General features: G+C 60.7%; 1 long non-coding RNA gene across 1 annotated transcript; it reads right to left on the reverse strand.

The window, feature by feature from the left end:
- Positions 1–7,350: 7,350 nt before the first annotated feature.
- On the reverse strand, positions 7,351–9,978 carry LOC147362263 (uncharacterized). The gene is made up of 2 exons (XR_015136063.1): positions 9,772–9,978; positions 7,351–7,415 (listed from the first exon to the last, which is right to left on the reverse strand). It is a non-coding gene; the product is annotated as an uncharacterized LOC147362263 (long non-coding RNA).
- Positions 9,979–10,347: the final 369 nt, after the last annotated feature.

A 10,347-nucleotide genomic window follows, 5' to 3' on the forward strand; every position in this document is an offset into this window, starting at 1 on the left:
TTATTATCATCTATGCTCTTGAGGTTAATCATGTCTATTGCGTCTGTTTGGTAGAAATATTGTATGTAATGTTTTGCTGTCTTGCATCCCTTCCCAACTTCACATTCAGTGACTTAACATTGGTAAATTGAAATCAGCCATGGTGGAAGGATTTATACCATGGAAATTGTTGATCATATAGACTTAAGAAAATGGTGGAGAAAATGTTAATAATACAGATTCAATTTTGGGAAAGACCCAGATGCTGGGAAAGTATGAAGGCAGGAGGAGGAGGGGACGACAGAGGATGAGATGGTTGGATGGCATCACCGACTCAATGGACATGACTTTGAGGAAGCTCTGGGAGTTGGTGATGGACAGGGAAGCCTGGCGTGCTGCAGTCCATGGGGTTGCAAAGAGTTGGACACGACTGAAGGACTGAACTGAACTGAATTTGAACCCATGTTGTATTAATAATTGTTGCATTGTGATGAATGCAAAAAGCTGAGGACATACTCGTTCAGCAGTCAAAAACCACTACCTGATTCAGCAAAGAAATCTGTCCCTGATGAACAGACGGCGTTCTGACACACGCCTTTGTTGTTTCTCTTTTGTCTTGCTCCTGAATACGTAAGACTATCCAGCAGCATTCACCCTGGAATTGTACTCCCTCGTTTTGTGACTCGAGGGCCTTCTCTGCTGCACTGGATAACAGTCGAGCATTTCTGGGCTCCCCAAGTGGCACCAGTGGTAAATGACCCACCTGCCGATGTAGGAGATAAAAAAGTGGGTCTGATCCCTGGCTCGGGAAGATCCTCTGGAGGAGGGCATGCCAGCCCACGCCAGTGTTCTTGCCTGGAGATCCCATGGACAGAGGAGCCTGGCGGGCTACAGTCCGTGGGGTCGCACAGAGTCGGACACGACTGAAGTGACTGAGCACAGCACGGCACAAGCATTTATACACGTCCTGATTTTGTCAAGTCATGGTTGAGTTGCTAGCTTGACTATGAACACCAGAGTTCCGTGAAGGTCCCTGAAAGCACTGTGAGACCCACCTGTCAAACACAGCGTCCACGATCCTGGCTCAGGCAGCTCTGCGTGCGGAGCTCAGGGGCGTCACGCCATGGTGCATCCATCGCCATGCCCATCTCCAGGGTCCTTCATCTTCCCAAGCCCGCGCTCTGCGCCCACTGGACGCTCACGGCCCTCCCCACCCCGCCGCTGCGTCTGCTTCCTGTCCCTGCGGGTTTGGCTCCCCTCGGGCCTCACGAGGGTGGGGCCCGCAGGACTGGCCCTCCTGTGACTGGCTCATTTCACTGAACGCAGTGGCGTCACGGTTCACCTGCGCTGTCACCTGGGTCGGAGTTCCATTTTTCTTTGAGGTTGAATAACGTTCCTGCCACAGATGGGCCACGCCTAGCTTCTACGTTCATCCACCATCGGTCGCCAGAACGTGGCACGGGCTTGTGGGAGGAGCGGGGCCCGGGAAGGGGAGCAGATGGCATTCTGCTCCTTCTCCTCCTGGCTGGACTGGGTCCCATGGGCGCTCCTCTCCTGCCCTGCTTCTCATTGCCAATGAGGGATTCACGGTAACAAGCGGTCCGTCCAGACCCTTATCTGACGTCAAGCCCTTGTCTTTGCGGGTGAGCCGCCTGAGAGAGGAGGAGGTGCCAGCTGACTGTCTGAGCCCCACCTGGTCTCCCCACCCACCCACCTGGCTCCAGCTGAGTCCAGAGGGGGCCAGAGGCAGAGGAGTGCCCTGGGCGGTGCCTTGTAACTGCTGCCCAGGCCGTCTGGCCACGATAGGCTCCTCGCAGTCCTTGGGTGGTTCTGGAGGCCTCATCTCTGAGGATCTCTCAGAGTAGGGAGTCTGCTGGCCGGCCGACCATCATAGTCCCCTCTCCCGGGGCCACGTGTCCACTCCAAGTGGTCTTTCTAGGAGGGGTCTCTTTTGAGATGACTGGAGCCCAGCTGCCCTCCTGGAGAGAAGCCCACCGGAGTCCTTGCCCCATGGCTGTGACACATGGCCCAACTCCTCGTCTGTCCCTGGGATGTTCCAGGCACAGCCCCTCACCTGGGATGGTCAGGGGCCCAGCCCTCGTCCCCTCGCTTGACCTGCAGTGATGGGAGGATCCCTTACCTTCCTGCCATGGGTGGCAGGGGCAGAAGACAGCATGAGGCCGGGTTTTCTTTGGGGAAGTGCCCATCCCACTTCTCCAGCCTCTCATGGACTCTCCATGGCTCCTTTCAGGGTTGGGAGGGCTGGGTGCTAGCAGGGCTGCCCCCAGCCTCCAGGTGGGCCCTGCCCCGGGGGTCTGGCTCTAGGACATACAGGTCGCAGGCCTCAGACGGGCACTCAGGCGGTGGTGTTCATCCCCAGGAGTGCAGTGGAGCCGCCAGCCTCAGAGTGGGCACCAGCTGTGAAGGGGGCCACAGGCACCCTCCTGCCTCTGTCTCGGGGAGCGCCTCGCCAAAGAGCGGCAGCGCTCGGGGCCCAGAGGGTCACTGGGAAGGGACAGCAGCCCATGTGAGCGTCTCAGGGCAGCAAAGGTCCAGCCAAGTGGCTGCAGATGCCGCCAGGGTCAGCGGATCCACGGGGCACGGGCCTGAGGACGCTGGCCGCAGCTGCACCTCGGGCGCTGCTCCCGGCGTGGAGGAGCTGTCGGGGGGCAGCTGCGTGTGAAAGCCTCAACCGACCACGGCATGGGCCCTGCTGGCTCCTGCCGCCAGCCCTGCTTCAGGAAGGAGGCAGAGCGTCCGCCCCGTGCTGGGCATAGCAGGGGTCACGAGTGGGTCTGCAGAAGGGAAGTTAGGGGTCCTCGGAGAGCCCAACAGGTGTTTTGCAAGGAAAAAGCTGTCGGTCAGGGTCACGTTTAGAGCTGTCAGTGTCTAGCTCACCCAGGTGGATGTGGGAGCTGGGCTCCGGGCGGCGATGGCTATGCCCCTCTTTGCAGGGATGTGCTGAGAAGCGTGGGGGTGAGGCGGGGAATCATTGTGGTCTCCGCAGAGTGGGGCTGGAGGCCCTCTTTCCCTTTCACAGAGCAGAGGTGAAGCCCAAAGCGTTCAGCCCAGGGACCCCCCGACAGACGGGCTGCTCCACAGACCCAGAGATGTACGTGGTCATGTGGGCGGGTGGGAGGGGAAAGCACTCTGTCTTCGGCACAGAGAGCCTGGAGGCCCAGGTCCAGGGAGCCTCCTGTGCTTTGGGGGGTCCTTCTGACTCATCAGTGACCCTGACAGGTGGGGAACCCTGGCCTGCCCGAGCTTTTGGGGTCAGTGAAAGGTGCCCGCCGATTCTTCTTTCACCTTCCTGTTGGGAGCCGGAGTCCAATCCCCCACCTCCCTGAAGCTGTGCGGGTCCTTGAGACTCCCGTGGCTGGCGGACTTGCAGGACTGGGGCCGGGGGGCTTCTGGGGCTCGGTTGGAGGCTGGGTCCATCTGGGCCTCTTGGAACCTAACGCTGTGGCCGGAGCTGCCGGCTAAGAAGGCTGACTGCACTGCTGTCGGGACCACGTGACTCCCAGAGGAGGGGTGCCCAGCAGAGCCCCCGCTTCTGGCCACCCGCTCCAGGTTGGGGGTGAGCTCCCTCTTTCGTGGAGCAGCAACGACACACATCCACGCCTTCTCCGAGGCTGCGCTGACTCTGCTGCCCTCTGCACGTATATTAACTACCTGGGCCCCCGGGACACCTCACAGAGCAGCACATCGATCCACAGAACGGGAGACATGTCGACGGGGTCAGCTGAGCAAGGTGACTGTCAGGAGCTCAGCCGAGCTGGAGAGCCTGGAGCTGCTCCTTCCACAGCCAAGGAGGCCGAGTGGGCGTGAGTCCACGTGTCCCCCAGGCTCGGGCCACACCTCCAGCAGAGGGGAGGGGATGCCCCGAGGACCAGCCAGTGTGGGGGCTGCGTCCGTCCCCCAGCGTCCTCCCACGCCTCTCTTGGGGAGGAAGCCCTGGGCTCCCGAGGAGCCGCCCTCCCCCGGGTGCCCTGCCCCTGCCCTTCCGGGCGCAGGTCCACCTTGGCGTCGCTTGCGCAGACCTTGCCGGGTGACGGCAGCGGTGCCCCACCCCTGGATCAGGACAGCGGCTCAGGACAGCGGTGCCTGATGCTCCGACATTGTCTCTCCAGCTCCAGGTCAATGCGCTTGTGAAACCCCAGGGACGCGCTGGCAAGAGGTGGGGGGACCCGGGGTTTCTCAGGCGCTTCTCCACATTCTGGTGATTTTATCCCTCCAGCTACTCCTCTGCAGGAAGAGCTCCTGACACAACAGGCCTGTCTCGGGCCTCCGTTCGGGAGGACTTGGTGAAATGATAAAAAGTGTGACGTTCACCGTGTGCGGCGGCCCCTGTGCCCCCCCCGCTGTGAGCATGTTTTCTATTCATTATAGTTCGTTTCTGTCCCCAGGACCACCAGGGAGGCATGCGATCCCCCCCAGTTCTTTGCAGGAGAGAGCCAGGCTCTGTCTGGGAGGCTCCAGGCCGCAGAGAACCCGTATTTCAGGAACGACCCACAGTTACGAGCCACGAGAGCCATACGACCGCATTACTAGAAAGAAATCTCGGCAGACACCTGAAAGGCATCAGAGTGCTCCATATTCCGAATCTGATCATAATTAGAGGTTGAGAGTATGGGCCAGAAGGAGGCTGGTTGTGACAGACATGCGGCTCGGGGCACACGGAAGCATTATTAACGAGAGGAACTTGCCGGAGTCGGGCTTGGCGGCCGCTCCGCTCCAGCGTGCACAAACAAGGTGATTGGGGCCCCCAGCACCCGAGTCACGGCGGGTGACGGCTCTGACCCTGAGCTCTGCCCTGGAGCCCCCTCTTGGCGCCTCCACAAGCAGGGAGTGGGAGGGGTGTGGGGTGTGTGGACTCGGACGGGAGAGTTGGGTGGTGGGGCCGTGCAGCGACTGAGGGGGGAGGGGCCACACTGCCCGGGGTTCCCTTCCCCTGTGGGTGCCCCTGAGGGAGCAGGTGGCTCCTTACAGACAGGCTCGCTCCCGGCTGAAGACAGCAGTCTGGCTCCGGCTCGCTCCTTCCTCTGAGGGCGGCCAGCCTCCCAGACTGCTCAATGTGGGGCTGGAAGGGCTTGGTTGCTCGTCCAAATCTGGGATGGCCCTGAGCCCCTGCAAGACGCAGAGCAGCCCCCACATCCCCATCTCTGTCTCAGGGACAGCGTCCAGAGAACCCACTCACCCGGGGGGGTCGAGCCGTCCTGGGTCTCGGCAGGGTGGCCAGCATCCTGGGTCTCGGGACAGCTGGGGGAGGGAACAGGGATGCAGAGACTGAAGGACGTGCCCGAGGCCATAGCGCACCCCCCGGGCTTCCCTGGGTGCTCACGTCACCCTGAGCCCACCCCACAGTGAGCACAGAGGAGGGTGGAAGGCCCGTTGCCGGCACCTGGTGCTCTCAGATTGAATTCGGATCTCTTCCGACTGACTCAGTCTGGCTGCCTGGTTTCCGCTTTCCCACCCGCCTCCTGGGCTCCGGGTGGACCAAGCTGACGCTGGGCCTGGGGTCCTCCTCACCCTCACAGCGACATGTGCAAGGGCCCTGGGGGCGGGGCTTGGCACAGTACTTCACTTTCTGCCTTGATTTCCCCCTGTGAGCGGGGGAACTGTCATTAGGATTGGGTTCAGACCCGAGTCTTGCTCAGCCCAGAGACAGCCTGGGCTCCAGGCACCCGGAGACTGGTGCATCTCAAATGGTACCGTGCCCGGGATGTACTGGGGGTCTGGTAAGGTCCAGAAGAAGTGTGACCTTCCTGCTGCTGCTGGAGCAAGGTTTCTGGAGGCAAGCCTGGGCTCCAGGATGCAGGGCTGGGCTCCCTCTGGAGGCCCCAGGGCCCTCCTCTCTCCAGCTGCCGGTGGCCTCATTCCCCAGCCTCTGCCTCTGTCCTCTGAGAGCTTCTCTCTGGTGTTGCATCTCCTGCTTGTCAGGACACTTGTGGTGGTGGGCAGGGCCACCCGCACAGCCCTTAACCCGGTTACACCTGCAAAGGCTTGTTTGTTTGTTTGTCTGTTTTTTCACATAAGGTCACCTTTAGGAGTTCCAGAGATTAGGACGTGAATACCTCTGGGGCTGTAGTTCAGCTGACCCCAGGTCGTCTAGGGTGGGACCTGCCCTTCTCCATTTCTGAGGAGCTCCTGGCTGGGGCAGGTGCTGCCAGCCTGCAGACCCTGCGTGGAGTGGCCGTGGCGGATCCCTCGCCTTGGGGTGGGCAGGTTCCAGAAGCTTTCAGGGAGGGGGTGGCAGGGCCCCTGAAGGCTGCCTGGGGTGGAGCAGAGCCCACAGGAAGGGCACTGAAGTGGACCCAAGGGTCATTGCCCGGGCAGGGGCAGCTGGCAACAGGAACGTTCTGGAACCCGCACGGCTCCTGCTTCCTCTGGGTGTGATCTGTCTCCTTTCTCTTTGTCACAAGTGGCTGCTCTGAACTGAAAGCCTGCCCGGCTCAGGCTGGACCCCAGTCCCGCAGGATCCGGAGGGCAGCGAGTGGCAGGGACCGCGGGTGGGCTTTGTCCCGGCGCAGGCTGTGCTGGTGACGCTTCACTGGGATGAATCCACAGGCCGTGAAGGTCATCTGTCTCCAGAGTGTGATTCAGGGCTTCCGGTGTGTTCACAGAGCCGTGCAGCTCTCACCCGCCGGTGCTCCACACCCTGCCTGGCCCTGCTCGCTCGCTTGCTCAGGCCTGGCTTTGTACTTCTGCGGGCGGCCATCGGGTACTGGGCAAGCCCTGAGCGTGCCTGTCCCAGGGCCGGGTGATGTGTGGGCTGGCAGATAGCAAGTCTTCAATGTTCATTGGCCAGTGGAGGGGGTGGGGTGGGGTCCTGGGGACCTTGATTGCTTACCCACCCCCACCCCCACGACCGTCCTGGCCAACAGAGTTGGTGTCCCTTTTGACAATCCAGGAGACAGGAGCTTGGGAGGTCAAGTGCCTGTCTAAGGTCACAAGGGCTAGGAGGTGCCAGGACTCAGAACTCGCCTCCTGAGTCCCCTCTCCAAAGAGCCGGCTGGCTGGGGACCCCAGCGCGGGACAAAACCAACCCTGCTGCCCCAGCTGCCGCTGTTCAGGGGACAAGCAGGAGGCCAGGATAGACGAGTGGCCCCAGAGACGGTCTAACGGGGGCAGTTGTGGGGAGGGGGCACAGAATTCTCACAAAGGTGTGACCCAGGGGTAGGTGTGCTGCAGGCAAGGTGCTCCCTGGAGCCCCTTGGTGCTCTTTCCTGCGCCCTCCTCCCGGGCAGGCACAGTACTCCTTGCGGGGGGCCTCGGTGGGGAGTCAGGAGTCTGGCAGGGAGGGGACGGCGGGGGTGGGCCCTGGGCGAGGGGGCGGTGACAGGCAAATGCACGAGGTGGACTCACACCCTCTGAAAATTACAAAGAGCTGATTGATGAACGCGGCTTTCTCGGTGGCCCGTATCTTGTGCTGGATCCTGTAAATGGATAAACAGGAAGGGATTTAATTAGGTGCCTGGAGCAGAGGAGTGGTGATTAGCAAGCGGATCCTTTAATGCCCTGTGTTACATGCAGTTAATTACACAGATTGCAGGGGAATTAATGTCGGGCCCTGCTAATGATTTTTTTGGGAAGAATAATTTTATTTACACAACAGCGGCTGCAAGAATTATTGAAACAAGAAAAATGGGAATGGCTGAGGACCACTGGTTCCCAGGGAAAGGGGTTCTTTGGTTCTGGGATGGTGAGGGCCGCGGGGACTGGGGCTCCGCCCGGCTCTGCCACTCCAGGCAAAAATGCGGCGGCCTGGGCATCCAGGGCCCACCACTTCTGTCTGTCCGGATGACCTGCTGAGGTCACTGCCCCACCCTGTCTGTTCCTGAGGCTGCCTGTCCAGCCCCTTCCCACCAGCTCCCCTCTCCTCTCCTCCCTTCCCTCCTTGTTTCCTCCCCCACCCCACTAGCTTGTAAGTGTCTGAAGTGTCAGATCAAATCTCTGCAGAACAAGAAAGGCCAGTCCTGCTCCTGGCTGTCATGGTTTGCAGGCTGAGACACACAAAGAGACGAGCTCCATGGCCCCGCGTGGCTTGGAGAGGCGGGCAGAGCCGGCTCTCAGGATGAGGTTGAGGGCTGGGTGTGCAGGGTCAGATGCTCGGGGAGAGCCCAGGGCCGAGCAGCACCCTGCACCCCTGGAAGCTCTGCCAACCAGGACCTTTCCCCAGGGAGCCGGAAGATGACCAGGCCACCGTGGTCCCCAGCGGTCTCAGCCATCTGAGATCTGGCCTTGGCCACCAGAGGCACAAGAGGGTCTGCCCACCGTCTCTGCGACTTGGGACAGGGTGGGGTCTATAGGCTGCGGGTTTCCTGGCAGTGAGGATGAGCCCAGAACCAGGTGCCCATCCAGACTTGATTAGCTGTTGCCAGAGATGGCTGCCATTCACAGGAGGGCGGTCCCTAAGCTCTGGAACCCCACACCCCACGTAAAAATTTTCAGGTGTAGAGAAGGACATGGTGGGGGGGTGGTGCAGAGAGACACAGAGACAGACACCGAGACCCTGGAAAGACCAGATTCCACTTGTGAGAGGCTGGATGGTGTGCAGACCAGACCCTATGGTGTGTGCGCGCGTGTGTGTGCGTGCGCGCGTGTGAATGCATGGTGTATGTGCGCACACACACGCAGACTCACATGCTCACTTCTTGCCAGATACAAGGTCTGGGGTCACCTGGGGCTTGACCAGAAGATGTGAGGGAATTCACTTGAGGAGTAAGTCGGGGGAGGTTGCGGGCAGGACAAGCTGGGGGGGCGTCTGAGTGAGTGTCCAGGTGCACAGGTCCTGAGCTAGGAGGGATGGCAGAGGGGGGACAGCGCTGGGGCCAGAGCCCAGGTGCCCGGGGTGAGTGTGGACCTGGCTCTGCATGCTGAATCCTCGAGAAACCACTTTCCCCGGGATGTAGGGGGGTGTCAGCTGGGTAGCAGCACCCCGTCCTCTGGGCCACTTCTGAAAGCACGGAAGTGTGATCAAACCACACCCACGCTGGAACCTTTGCCCCACCCCCGTCTACTACCTAATGTGTCCTGGGGAGCAAGGCAAGCCCCCTGGTCGCCTGATTGAGTGGGCTGGTGCGGGCGGTGCTCAGCTGTGAACATCCCTTGGTGGCCAGCGGGAGGGGAGCCCAGGGTCCAGGGCTGAGCAGGTGCACTGGGTGGAGGCTGGCAGGTCCGTGCTCTGCGTGAGCGTCTGAGGGGCTCTGTGGGGCAGGTCCTGCCTGGAGGGCCTTCCCTTCCTCCCCAACCCCCCTGAGTCTGGCTGGGCTTGACCTTCAGCTCTGTCCAGACATGCCTCAGGAGCAAGCGTGAAATACAAACTGAACAATTTCAGTGATTCCACAAATGACTTAGATGCTCTGATAAAATAATCAGAGAAGAAACCAGGATAAATGGTAAAATTCATGCTAATAATCTACATTTATAATTTTTCTTTACTTAGAACGACATTAACCAGCAGCAAGTAAGAAACGTCACGGGGAGGCAGGGACAAGGCTTTGGATCTGAAAGCCTTTGAGGACCCTCCTTGCCTGCTTTTCTGAACAGGGCCCTGATTTCCTCACGCTCTAGGCCTGTGCCTGAAGCCCTCCCCACCCAGCTCCTGCTCACTCAGTGCCCACCCCACCTCTGCCCCGTCCTCCCCAGCCTCCTTGCGGCTCCCTCTGTCCAGGCTTGGAGTCCGGGCCACCCTCTGCACGCTGCTGCACGCTGCCCCGCTCTGGCCCTCCCTCAGTCCGTTCTGGTCCCTGTCCTGGCAAAAGCCCAACCCTGGTTAACCCCCTTCTCTACCTGGTTCCTGTTGTTCCCACACTGCTGGTGTGTCCAGAGAAAACCTGGCTGCTGTGCTGACTGGGTGTCAGGTCTGGACAGGGTCTGGGCCACACGGGTGTCCAGCAAGTGTCTCATGAGGAGTGAATGGATGACTCCTGAAGCCCTTTATCTCTTAGGCACCGGCTTGCCTTGCCCTGCCACTCGAGGTCAAGCCCCGCCCACTATGTCATAGCCCCGCCCACAGCCCAACCCATTAACCACAGCCCCCCATATCACCATAGCCCCGCCCACACCCCATATCATAGCCCCGCCCACAGCTCCTCACCACACCCATCACATCATAGCCCCGCCCACAGCCCCATCCACTACCCCAGAGCCCCTCCCCATCCCTCCCACTATCACCATAGCCCCGCCCACATCCCCTCTCCACCCCACTATTTCAGAGCCCCGCCCACATCCCCACCCACTTCCCGCCCACAGCCCCTCCCCATCCCAACCATCATTACCAGAGCCCCGCCCACAGCCCCTCCCACCCGCCCAGGCCCTGGGGCCTCTAGGCAAGGTGGCCCGCGAGGAGGCAGCGAGCACCGGGCG

Source organism: Bos grunniens, chromosome 11 (assembly GCF_055505025.1).
Source record: "Bos grunniens cultivar Pamir isolate PY7600 chromosome 11, Bosgru_T2T1.0, whole genome shotgun sequence".
NCBI lineage: Eukaryota > Metazoa > Chordata > Mammalia > Artiodactyla > Bovidae > Bos > Bos grunniens.